Source organism: Carassius gibelio, chromosome B4 (assembly GCF_023724105.1).
Source record: "Carassius gibelio isolate Cgi1373 ecotype wild population from Czech Republic chromosome B4, carGib1.2-hapl.c, whole genome shotgun sequence".
NCBI classification, from domain to species: domain Eukaryota; kingdom Metazoa; phylum Chordata; class Actinopteri; order Cypriniformes; family Cyprinidae; genus Carassius; species Carassius gibelio.
In genome coordinates this window covers 8,515,579-8,529,721 of record NC_068399.1, presented here as the reverse complement: position 1 = coordinate 8,529,721, position 14,143 = coordinate 8,515,579, and positions in this window count along the sequence as shown.

The following is a 14,143-nucleotide window of genomic DNA, read 5'->3' as shown; positions in this document are numbered from 1 at the left end:
TCTCAAATACATAAACTCACCTGATCTTCCAAAAACAATGCTGGCCATTGTTTTAGGACATCAGCCACAAGAGGTTCATCATCAACTATCTCCTTCCTTCTCAGAGAGAAAGTCAGATCCATTTTGGAGTCAACAACTGCCATGTTGAAATGTTTCTTCTTCATTTCCTCCTGTAGTGCATCTTTTTTCCTTTTGTAAGGAATAATCTGTCTGCCCTACTGGGTTGTCCGGGAGGAAGTTTATTTAACATCTTTTTGATATAAACATCTAGAGTCATTGTTCACTCTTTTTTTGGTTCACAGTGACTTCAGAGCAACCTGCGTTTCGTAGTTTCTGACGGTAATTTCCAACCTTATATTTGATGCTCATAGTCCAGCTGTGATAACCTGTTCCTGAGCCTGGGTCCTTTAGACATGGATACTTTTCAATCAGTGCAGCAGACACAGACTCCAACTCTTGATTGTTTGGGTAAGCTTTGAATGAAAAAATGGGAATCGGGAAAGGAGATGGCCACTGAGAATTTTCACGCTGTCTACAGACACAAAGGGGAAACTCTGGTTTGAGCTATCAGATGGAGAGGACATACTGGCAGTGTCTAAAGAGGAAATCGAGGTCTCTGCTTCTGAGTCTTCATGTACATTCTGGAGTATCTTGAGCACTGCTCTTTCTGGTGGAAGGTCTGTTATACTGGTCAAGTTACAGAGTTAATTTCCGAACTCAGGATCCTCAAACTGAATCAGAAAATCATCCTTGATTTCAAGCTTTTCTTGAAGAATTGTTTTCAATTGTTCAACTGAAGTGAGATTTTCCAAAATATTCAGCCTCCTAATATTATCAGTGGCCAATACGAAACGGAGCCGCATATTCTGTAAAACAAAGTACATTAAGTATATGGCAAAGCGTAATATGTGGTAACGTAAAAATACTTAAAACGGGGTAGTTCTTAAAAATATTTTTTTTTATAATTTGCTAAACCTAGGCAAGTCACATGAAGGGATAGTTCACCAAAAATGAAAATTATATCATTAATTACTCACCCTCATGACGTTTCAAAGCCCCTAAGACCTTTGTTCGCCTTCGGAACAAAAATTAAGATTTTTTTTTAATATATAAATCCGAGAGCTCTCTAACTCTGCATAGACAGCAAGGGTCCTAACATATATTCAAGGTCCATAAAGTTACCAAGAACACTGACAAAATAGTCCATGTGACATCAGCAGCTCAACTGTAATTTTATGAAGCTACAAGGATTATTTGTGTTTGCAAAAAAAAAAAAAAAAAACACTTTATTCAACAATTCATCTCACCCACTTCACCATAGTGACATTATGGAGAGTACCAACAAAAAGTGTTTTCATAGCTTCATAAAATTACGGTTGAACCAATGTACATGTTCTTAAAGTTTTTACCTTCTGCACAGACAAAGGTGGTGAAAAGAGACTTGGACCATTGAGAGAATGGGCCATCATAAGCTGATGCTTAGTTGCCAAGGTGAGTGGAATGTTTTTGAACATGTGGACAACACCTTTGAAATAGCTGTGCTTTGCCTCGAATCTGAATTATCCAATGTTTGACTAATGTCCCAAAACAGCGAATCGGGTGTGGATAATGCTCCACATAGTGGTGTTTCGGGCACAATTTCAGGTTTGGGAATGTGTCTTGGAGTATTTGTCTGTGTTCTACAATTTTTCATTCTAAAAAGTATAACATTGCTTCTGAGAACTTGACTGACATAACCAACTCCACTATCTCTCTCAAGTCCATCAAAATTTCCCAAGTGGGCTCACAATTGAGTACAAGATTACCAATCAATAATGGTAATAAGCATAGCAATGCCCAATTCTCATGCCCATTCCCACCTATGGTTTTTTGAGAACTGGACCGGGAAATTACTTGGGGCCTGTTTACTCTGTCTGAGTCCTTGTGAGGAAAGGACTTTATACTTTGTTCAGAGTATCAAGAGAAAAATATTTCTTTGTTATGAGTTATTTTAAGCACACTGATAACTCAGATGGAACAATTCCTTCGAAAGTGTCATGGAGGACATCTGGAGGGAACCCAGTTATTGAGTGAAAGAAAGAAAGGTGCTTACTGAGAACACATTATTTTTTTACACCCAGTCTGCTCTGAAGCTCATGGTGGTCTCTCAGTTCATTTGTAATGGAGTTGTGCTGTTCAACGGTTCGAAGCTGAAAACAACTAGCATATTGTGTCTGTATGTCATCTTTGCTGATTTGGCGAAATCTACACAGGTTTTCAGCCTGAAAGCTTTCTTGAAAGGCAGCAAGACTGTGTGCCCCAAGATTGTCAGCATATACACAATGCACCATTCCTCTGAGATGTGCATTCAGTGCTTCAATGAACACACCTTTCTGCTCAAGGTCTTTCATGTCTTTTAACAGTGGATCAACAAATGTGTCATAGCCAAACTGTTTTATATTACTGCTTTTTCCAAGCGTAGCAAGTTGTATTGAGGGAAGTGAGGAACGGAATTTGGCAGGCAAATTCAGAAGCACCCAATAAACTGCTGTGATTTTGTGAATCTTTTTTGAAGTCCCCAAGGGATTGCAAACCTCAAATTCATAAGTGAAGTGAAGTGACATTCAGCCAAGTATGGTGACCCATACTCAGAATTTGTGCTCTGCATTTAACCCATCCGAAATGCACACACACAGAGCAGTGAACACACACACGGAGCAGTGGGCAGCCATTTATGCTGCGGCGCCCGGGGAGCAGTTGGGGGTTCGATGCCTTGCTCAAGGGCACCTAAGTCATGGTATTGAAGGTGGAGAGAGAGCGGTTCATGCACTACCCCCCACCCACAATTCCGTCCGGCCCGAGACTAGAACTCACAACCCTTCAATTGGGAGTCCAACCCTCTAACCATTAGGCCACGACTTCCCCACCCATTTCTTCATCCGTGTACATTGACACTGAAATGCAATCATTTTGTACCCCTAAAAGTTGGGTTTCTTTGTAATACTGTCCACTACAAGTTGATGTGTACAGTCCTGGTAAATTCTCCTCAACAAAAATAGCTTTTTCAAAGACAAATAACTTTCAACACTGGGACATAGACAAAGCTATTTTGGTGTAGTCTATCAAATTGGTACTCCACAGGATCAACTACTTGAAAATGCTCTTTAAAATAAGCATTCCATCTATATTCTGTTGAAAGAGTACCCTTCTTTGCAGTGGCTGTAAAAACAGGATTTGTTTGGAGCACTTCTGATGATATTAAGTCAGCAAGCTCTTCTGCCAATGACTCATCAATGTGACTTTCATACTTTCTTAAAATGTCCCTGATTGATTGTTTTGCTGTATACCTAGACAACTAAACAATATCACACATCCAAGTTAATATCTCCTGAATTGCACTTTTTGAAACATGCAAAATTGTCTGCATGTAAAGGATCAATGATGCAAGTTTGTGCTCCAGACATCTATACTCTACAGCAGTGGTTTTCAACCTGTGGGCCACGGCCCCCTAGTGAGTCGCGGTCAGTGCTTTAAGTGGGCCGGTACGCACCGGTACTCAGTATCGCCACTTCCAAATATAGCTCTTGAGCGTACCGCCGCCCAGAACATTCTTTGAGCGTACCGGTACGCTCATTTGGACATCTGTTTTAATAAAGGTTTTACTATTTTGCCTGCGCTGCCGCTTTTCAGATCGCCCTTCATAATGTAAGCTCCACATCATCCCACCGAGAGAAGAGACTACATTCCCTTGAGTTTTACAAGTAGGTAATTAGCGCATGCGTCGCTTTTGCAGCTGTCTGTACTCAACGTGGCCATAAAGAATGTGTGAAATGTGCATAATCGGTTTGATAATAATTCAAGTACAGAGAGCACTTAATATGCGCTACTGGTTTCAGACTCTTAGTACTTAAATAACACAATCAAATGAAATCACAAGCTAATGAAATAATGCAGTAGCTCTTTCAGGTAGGGTGACCAGATATCCCGAAAAATTCGGGACAGTCCCGAAATCTAAACTGTTGTCCCGAATCCCGAATATGGCCCTAATTGTCAAAAGCAAAAGCAAAATCAAAATCTTAAGTAGTTATTGTCTGATAACATTAAAAACTGTCTGCGGAGGAATCGTCCTGCAACCAGCCCCCGCCGGCTGCTCATTGGCTGCAGCATCTTTTTTCTAAAAAAGTACCGTAGGCGGCTAGGTTAGAATTTAGATATTCATTTATCGAATTAATCTATATGCACAAAGACAATACGACATTTTTGTCCCCATTTTTTTAAAATCTTGATGAAGAGAGCGCAAGTTGCTGCAGCTGTGAGGAGGACAGTGATACACGCGTACAGGAGTGATTGACAGTTCACGGCACTGTGTACAAAAAATAAGTTTAAGCTCATTAACGTAGTGTTACAGAAACGTCTGATTTACAAACTGTTACAACAGTCATTGTTTTTTTCTTTTCTTCTTTTTACAATGACATTTGAGTTCATGATTTTAATGTCGTTGTTTCTTGTGGCAGACTAAAGAGTAATGACAGACGGTTGGTCTTTGAATAAAAATGTGTTTAGTTAAGGTTTGAAATTCATTATCTTTTATTATAGACTATGAAGTCTAATATCATAAGCCCCCATCCCGTGACCCAAGACCGCAGACACCCCTTACCAAACTCATGCCAATCTCATCTGGTCACCCTATTCTAAGGGTATTTTTTCAAAATCCTTTTGCACATTTTATTTATGTTCAGTAGCTCTTTCTAGCTCAAGCAAATCCACAAACTAATAAAAAGGATTTTTTTTTTTTTTTTATAAGGTCGTCTGTTGACTGCTGTATATAAAACCCCTTCAATATAGTTGTTGTTACCTCAGGGGATGAGGGGAGTCATCAAAAAAAAAAAAAAAAGAAAAAAAATATATATATATAGGATATAGAGTACCGGCACCTCTTTTGGGTCACTTAAAGCACTGGTCGCGGTGGTGTTGCAGGTGGGCCACCAATTACTATTAAAATAAATAATAATGTTAATATATGTAAAAATATCTAAGTTATAAAATAATAACATTTCATTTAATAAAAAAAAAAAAAAAGAAATATTAAACTGTAAGGAATAAACCACCAATTTATATTTTTGCTGAATATGCTACAGAACATCAAATTCAAACATGCATAAATGGCTTTCAATATGTTCCCTCCTGACTGCTTGCTCCAGTGTAATTTCCTCTTAATTTCCAGTCCATTCTAGGGCTGTGTGATTTAATAGAAATCGTCATAAAATCATGATTTGAGCATACGCGATTTCTAAATGGCTTTATAGCTCAAATATCCTCAGCCCTGGCCTCTGGCAGTATGCTATCCGATCCAATCAGAATGCAACGCACCTAGCGCGAAAACAGAATAAACTGGGCATATACCTAACTCCAGATTCACACACTGTCTGTGATGCGCCTTTTTTCCAAGCCCATGTTAAAGGATCCAGAGTAGGCCTGGGATAAATGATTATTTTTTAAACAATTAATCTAGCGATTATTTTTTCAATGCATCGATTAATCTAACGATTAATTTTTAAATAATTTAATTAATTCGCTTTCGATTATCTCCCCATTAATTGACTACTAACAATTTATACATGTTGATTTACATATCTGAATGAAAAAAACATGAATTCCTTAACATTGCAATAAATGTTTATTGCTCTTAAAATTACAAAATAAAAGACTGACTAAGAATGCATTACTTTGCACTTATATTGGCTATCTGCAATGGTTTCATCTTCACTTCCTTCCCCTAAACTGTTTGCATCTTTGGATGCTAACAGTGCTACTGATACTTTCTGCTCCACTCTTACATCTTGTTTAGACACTGTTTGCCCCTTATCTTCCAGGCCAGCCCGTAACACCCCTTCTGCCCCTTGGTTATCTGATGTTCTACGCGAACACCGTTCTAAGCTTAGAGCTTCTGAAAGGGTGTGGCGCAAGTCCAAAAATACTACTGATCTTATTGTGTATCAGTCACTTCTATCTTCTTTCTCTGCTAATGTCTCCTCTGCTAAAAGGACATACTACCATAACAAAATTAACAATTCATCTAACTCTTGCATGCTTTTTAAAACATTTTCCTCACTTCTTTGTCCTCCTCCTCCTCCTCCTGCTTCATTTCTAATAGCTGTCGACTTTGCAACATTTTTCATTGATAAAATTAAACACATTAGTGCACAATTTTCCACACCACAATCAGTCAAGCTCATATCACCAGCAAACTTACACTCATTTACATCCTTATCTTCACTCTCTGAGGCAGAAGTGTCAAAACTCATCCTTTCTAATCACCCTACAACTTCCCCGCTTGATCCAATTCCATCTCATCTCCTTCAAGCCATTTCTCCTGAAGTTGTACCTGCACTCACTCACATCATCAACACTTCCCTCCACACTGGTGTTTTTCCCTCATCATTTAGACAGGCATGTATAACTCCACTACTTAAGAAACCCAACCTCAATCTCTTTTAGAGAACTACAGACCAGTTTCCCTTCTTCCTTTTATTGCAAAAACACTTGAACGAGCTGTGTTCAAACAAGTCTCTACATTTCTCACACAAAACAATCTCCTTGACAGCAACCAATCTGGCTCCAGAAATGGACATTCAACTGAGACGGTCTTGCTCTCAGTTGTTGAAGCTCTAAGACTGGCAAGAGCAGAATCCAAATCTTCAGTACTTATCCTGCTTGATCTGTCCGCTGCTTTTGACACGGTTTACCACCAGATCCTCCTATCAACGCTACTGGCAAAAGGCATCTCAGGAACAACACTTCAATGGTTTGAGTCTTACCTATCAGATAGGTCCTTCAAAGTATCTTGGAGAGGTGAGGTGTCCAAGTCTCAACATCTAACTACTGGGGTGCCTCAGGGCTCAGTTCTTGGACCACTTCTCTTCTCGGTCTACATGGCATCATTAGGTTCTGTCATTCAGAAACATGGCTTTTCATACCACTGCTATGCTGATGACACTCAACTCTACCTCTCATTCAATCCTGATGATCCGACGGTAGCTATTCGCATCTCAGCTTGTCTAACTGACATTTCTTCCTGGATGATGGACCATCACCTTCAACTCAACCTTGCCAAGACAGAACTGCTTGTGATTCCAGCAAACCCATCGTTCCATCACAATTTCACCATCAAGTTAGGCACATCAACCATAACTCCTTCAAAAACAGCTAGAAGCCTTGGAGTTATGATTGATGATCAGCTGACTTTCTCAGACCACATTGCTAAAACTGTCCGATCCTGCAGATTTGCTTTATTCAACATCAAGAAGATCAAGCCCTTTCTTTCGGAACATGCTGCACAACTCCTTGTTCAAGCTCTTGTTCTGTCCAGGCTGGACTATTGCGATGCCCTCTTGGCAGGTCTTCCAGCCAATTCTATCAAACCTTTACAATTAATTCAGAACGCAGCATCAAGATTAATTTTTAATGAGCCAAAAAGAATACACGTCACACCTCTGTTTATCAATTTGCACTGGCTTCCAATAGCTGCTCGCATAAAATTCAAGGCATTGATGTTTGCCTACAAAACTACCACTGGCTCTGCACCCATTTACCTAAATTCGTTACTTCAGACTTATGTGCCCTCTAGAAGCTTGCGTTCTGCAAGTGAACGTCGCTTGATTGTGCCATCCCAAAGAAGCACAAAGTCACTTTTACGGACTTTTAAATTAAATGTTCCCCAACTCAATCCGAGCAGCTGAGTCCTTAGCCATCTTCAAGAATCGGCTTAAAACACATCTCTTTCATCTTTATTTAACCCTCTAACTTTAACACTCACTATTCTAATTCTATTCTTTAAAAAAATCTAACTACCTTTCTAATCTTTTTGTATTCTATTTTCTTTTCATTTATTATGCAGTTGTATATGTATGTGTGTGTGTGTATGTGTAAAGACCTCTAATTAGCTTGCTCTATTCTTTTATTTTTTTATTCTATCTGTTTTCTTTTTATTTATTATATTAGTTAAAATCCCATGCTACGTGTACTGTGTTAACCTAACTGAGACTTGTTATAGCACCTATATATCATTGCTCTTTTTTTTTTTTTTTTTTGATTGCTTCCACTGTCTTCATCTGTAAGTCGTTTTGGATAAAAGCGTCTGCTAAATGAATAAATGTAAATGTAATGTAAATGTATGGAGATAGCATTCAATAAAACCTTGAAGCCTTGAAAAGACATAGCTTACTGAAACAAGCTTACTGAACACATAGGGCCTAGCTTACTGAAAAAAGGTCTTCTTTACAACTTGATGTCTAGCATTCAATAAAAAAGGTCACCCAAAATACTTGTTTAGAGCAATTGAAATAATACAGTAACCAATGTAAACTTGAGGGCTTTAAGCTAATACAGAGAGTACTTTTCCAAAAATAATTAAAAAATAAATAAAAATGAACAGCAGCCTGTCATGGAGAGAAAAAAAAAATCTCCACATGAAACTTTGGCGTTCCACCCTTTTTCTATCGTGTCTAATGATTTTGGTTAATATGCACGAGGGAGAGAGAGAGAGAGAGAGAGAGCGAGAGCAAGACAGCGCTCGTGTAGTTTGAAGACTGTGACTGCGCGTGAAACTTTGGTGTTTCGCCCTTTTTCAATCGTGTCTAATGATTTTGGTTAATATGCATGAGGGGGAGAGAGAGAGAGAGAGAGAGAGAGCGAGCAAGACAGCGCTCATGTAGTTTGAAGACTGTGAGTGCGCGAGCGCACGTGAAACTTTGGTGTTTCGCCCTTTTTCAATCGTGTCTAATGATTTTGGTTAATATGCATGAGGGGGAGAGAGAGAGAGAGAGAGAGAGAGAGAGCGAGCAAGACAGCGCTCATGTAGTTTGAAGACTGTGAGTGCGCGAGCGCACGTGAAACTTTGGTGTTTCGCCCTTTTTCTGTCGTGTTTAATGATTTTGATTAATATGCACAAGGGAGAGAGAGCAAGAAGCGCTCGTGTTGTTTGAAGACTGAGAGTGTGCGCGCGCAGCCGGGGCCCTCTTTCGTACGCGCTCTGATGCAGCAGTCATTCTATTTCACATCACTCAACGATCAAATAAGGCTTTGACAGCCACCAAAAAAAAAGATCAATGCAGAAAAACCCCTGGATTGGTTATATAACGTTGGACAGAATGTTGATCTGGCCATCGCGTATATTCAGCGCACATAAGGAAAACGTTTTGCAAACGTTTTTTGAGAAATAAAAACAGGTCGCCGAATCGATGCGCATATTTTGTGTCTACGTATATTTTTGCGTCGACGTCATCGATAACCTCGATGCGTTGTCCCAGCCCTAATCCAGAGCATTTACACTGCACGCGGTAAAAGGCTAGAGATAAAAATGTGCGAAAATAATATCTAGCATATGATCATAGAGAGAGTTGTGAGTGCACAGTTTAAGTGAGAGGAGACACGTTTTAAGTGCACACACTCTCTCCGGACGAGAGCAGCATGTATTTGAGAAAGCACGTCTGATTTTGTGACAGAGCAAAGGAAATATGCATGGGAGCGGAGAGATTCACTTATTTTAATGTGCTTTCGTGTATATTAATGTGCTCTCGCTGCTGCTTCTGCACCGCGTATACATACTATATACGCACTGCAAACGGGGGTAGGCCTACGTGTGAACCTGTATACTGTGTAACAAATCTATTTCAACACCTGAGGCACCGCTATAATTAATGGGCTCTAGGAACAATGCATGGCAAAAACGAAAAAAAGGGGGATTTATTTATATTTTGTTTGCCATAAGTCTACGAATTGTTACACCTTTACTATAGTGAATATTTTGACTTATGTCTGTTCTAGAGACGTCAAAACTTTTTGATAAAGCTCTAATTGGTTTTCTTTTGGAAAGTTTCAACATAATACTGAATGTATTTGACTAAAGCATATCCGTTTGTGTCGAAATTGTGATTAAAATCGAAATCGCAAAATGTAGGAAAAAGGAATTGCGATAGGTTTTATTTTTATTTATTTTTTGTCCATATCGCACAGCCCTAGTTCATTCAATAAATCGTCGCTGTCGGGCGGAACCTCCTATGTCCAAATTTTGTAAATTTCATATTTTTCACAAATCCATGCTATTGGTCAGTCCCCACGTGGATATGTTAATTTTACAAATTATTTACCAATCTAAAGTCTTAAAAATAGCTGGAGAGCAAATCACGTAACTCCATTGGACACTTCAACTGTCTGAGAAGTCTCGTAACTCCACCTCTTCTTCATACCGCGGGAGCTTCGCACCACAATCAAGACCGAGAGTCACAACGAATCCTCGTCGAGCAGCACGTCCTCTGAGGTAAATGTCCTCAAAACAATGGTTATTCATGATTAAGTTATATGAATTATATATTAAAGTTTATTTATAGTATGTATAACAGTTTTATCTAGAAGTAATGGTAGTGCTAAGGTGTCATGTATTGTGCTAGGATGCTAGATTTTTCTTTCTGCTGGGTCTAGCATTGGACGGTAGCTATCTTGTTGACTAAAATCTTCCATGGTTTTGTTTCTGACGAGGATAACTAATTTACTGCACAAAAACAGCATGCCATAGACTTAGTCTATTGGTTTTTGTCGTCATATTTAGTAAGATTGCCAAAGGACTTTCACAGCTTTTATAACCATTTACTTCACTAGCTTAATAAAAAATGCAGTATAAACACAGTCAATATGATGGCAATGTTATCTGTGTTACACTGTGATATCAGTTATTGATGTATTTCAAATATCTACTTAATACTCGGCTTATTATGCATGTGCAATGAAGTTTTAAAATGTATCTAATATAATACTTGAATTAAATTGGATGTTTTGGATACCACCATTAAATTATTGTTTTTATTATTATTTTACTGACTTTAAGTTAAACTGTTAGGCCTACTTATAGACTATTCCTCTCTTGGCACTGTGCATGTAAAACATCACAAGTAGCAAGGTTTTTATTTATGGGAGAAAAAAGGCTGTCTACGGGTGCCAAGTATGCATCTTTGGGTTCAATAACGAGTGAAACTAGTTAGGTTAGATACATGCTTCGGTGCAGAAGGAAGCCTGTGAGCCTCGAAGGTAAGTTTACAAGCAAGTTAGACATCTTAATCAGCTCATCGTTTTTTTGTATTGCATCACTTATAGCTCTCAACCCTTTAAAATTGAGTTTAGGAAGATGTATGTAACCACAGTCGTTAGCTTTGGTTAATTATTGAAGCCTTTTCTCTAGTGAAAGGGTTCAATGCGATCGCCAATATTGCATGCAGATTAATTTCCGCCTATTAGCCTAGTCAGTTTATCGTTTTATTTTGGTATTGCATCACTCATAGCTCTAACATTTAAAATCGAGTTTAGGAAGATGTATGTAACCACAATCAGTTGCTTTGATTAGCTCATAAGCCTTGTCTCTTGTCAAAAGGCTCAAAGTGACCACAGACTTTGATGAACATTGCTGGCAGCAGCGACGTCTGTGTCCGTATCATACTTATCAATGAGAGCATAAACTCGTATGTCCATTCTCCCAAGTCATAAAACTCGTATCTCCAATAAAACATGATTTTGGGGAAATGTTGGTACACAACAGTATATGATAGCAATATAAGGTATAATTTCAACTTTAACAAAACAATGTTGAATAACTCAAAAAATATGCAGTTTTTTTCATTTCCTGAAAAATAATGATTTTGGAGGTATGAGGATTCCGGAACGGATTCAAAAAGACCTGGTTACATCGAATGATTTGTTCGCGAACCAGATATCACAAACTGCTTTGTTTTGAACTCTCTCTCACAACAGACACTGAAGAGAAGACAATGCTGAATAAAGTCGAAAGTTTTTGCTATTTTTGGACCAAAAAGTATTTTTGATACTTCAAAAAAATTCTAACTGACCCTCTGATGTCACATGGACTACTTTGTTTTTCTTACCTTTCTGGACATGGACAGTATACCGTACACACAGCTTCAATAGAGGGACTGAGAGCTCTCGGACTAAATCTAAAATATCTTAAACTGTGTTTCGAAGATGAACGGAGGTCTTATGGAATCCATTCGAGTTTAAGTAGTGGTTCAGTGGACTAAACACAATAATCTTGCCTATGAAAGGAAGATTTGATATTGGTTTATAATTGCTCAACATGGTGCTATCAAGACTGCTCTTTTTCAGAAGGGTTTTAATGACTCCAGTTTTCAGGAAGTTTGGAAAACTCCCGGAAAGAAGTGAGGCGTTCACCACTTCTAAGAGATCTGATTCTAAACAGTTCAGCACACTTTTAAAAAAATATGTGGGAAGTGTGTCAAGGTAGGTTGCAGGTTGATTTTAACTGGGTCATATTCAATTAAATTCAATTAAATTTTTCCTTTTTCTTTTGAGTGTTATATAGTGCTATAAAGAAGCAAAGACATGCCCCCACATCTCCACGTCACTATGTGGGAAGATTTGCATAACGCCTCCCAAATGATCATGATAAGAAAGATGGCTTAACTTTTTTTCTCTCTGTTGCCCCCGCTGCCATGTTGTGGAGTTGCTGTGTGTTTTATTGTTAAACTACTAGTTTGGCCTTACAAAAGAGGACACGACTAGAAATCAGTGGTTAAGTTGTATTTCAACATTGTTAAGAGAACAGTCCAACCCAAATATTCAGATGTGTGCTGCGCATTTTATGTAGGATGAAGACTGTTTCCTCTTGCAATGCATCTGTGGCACAACGGCTGTTTCTTTAAAGCTTGGCAGTTCAAACTTAAGTTATTCAGTTTATAAACGTGCCTTACACACCTCTCTTTTTCAGACTGATGAGCCTTGTAAAAATCGACGCGTTTCAGAAGGTGGGGAATAGATGAGAAACAATAATGTGCCTTATATGGAAAATAATGTTTTTTTTAACCTTAACCCCTTTCCGGTCAAAGATTGCGATGGCCCCATATTATTGTTGTTTTACTTTCACAGCACGTTAAACATTAAAGACTCTAGCTTTGATATTTGATATTTATCCACCAAGCATTCATATTCAGTAACGTCAGTAGCGGTTTATTTGTGTTCACATAGATTTATTGAACATTGTCAATAAAGGATTATAGTCCAAAGATGCATTTACTCAAATTACAATGTCGTGGAAAAGTTCATTTATTTCAGTAATTCAATTCAAACTGTGAAACTCGTGTATTAAATAAATTCAATGCACACAGACAGAAATAGTTTAAGTCTTTGTTTCTTTTAATTTGTGATGATTTTGGCTCACATATAACAAAAACCCACCAATATCTCAACGAATTAGAACACTTCATGTAAGACCAATTTTTACACTAAAACATTTTTAGTGAATTATTGGCCTTCTGGAAAGTATGTTAATTTAATGTACATGTACTGAATACTTGGTAGGGGCTCCTTTTGCTTTAATTACTGCCTCAATTCGGCGTGGCATTGAGGTGATCTGTTTGTGGCACTGCTGAGGTGGTATGGAAGCCCAGGTTTCTTTGACAGTGGCCTTCAGCTCATCTGCATTTTTTTGGTCTCGTTTCTCATTATCATAGATTCTCTATGGGGTTCAGGTCTGGTGAGTTTGCTGGCCAGTCAAGCACACCAACACAACACATGGTCATTTAACCAACTTTTGGTGCTTTTAGCAGTGTGGGCAGGTGCAAAATCCTGTTGGAAAATGAAATCAGCATCTTCAAAAAGCTGGTCAGCAGAAGGTAAACGGGTGCAGTGACTTTGGTTTTCAAAAAACACAATGGACCAACACCAACAGATGACATTGCACCCCAATTCATCACAGACTGTGGAAACTTTACTCTGGACTTAAAGTAACTTGGGCTATGAGCTTCTCCACCCTTCCTCCAGACTCTAGGACCTTGGTTTCAAAATGAAATACAAAACTACTTTCAACTGAAAAGAGGACTTTGTACCACTGGGCAACAGTTCAGTTCTTTTTCTCCTTAGCTCAGGTAAGACACCTCTGATGTGATCTGCATTTCAGGAGTGGCTTAACAAGAGGAATACGACAACTGTAGCCAAATTCCTAGACTAGTCTGTAGGCCTTGGCCCCAGCCTCAGTCCATTCCTTGTGAAGTTCACTCAAATTCTTGAATTGATTTTGCTTGACAATCCTCGTAAAGCTGCGGTTCTCTTGGTTGGTTGTGCATCTTTGTCTTCCACACTTTTT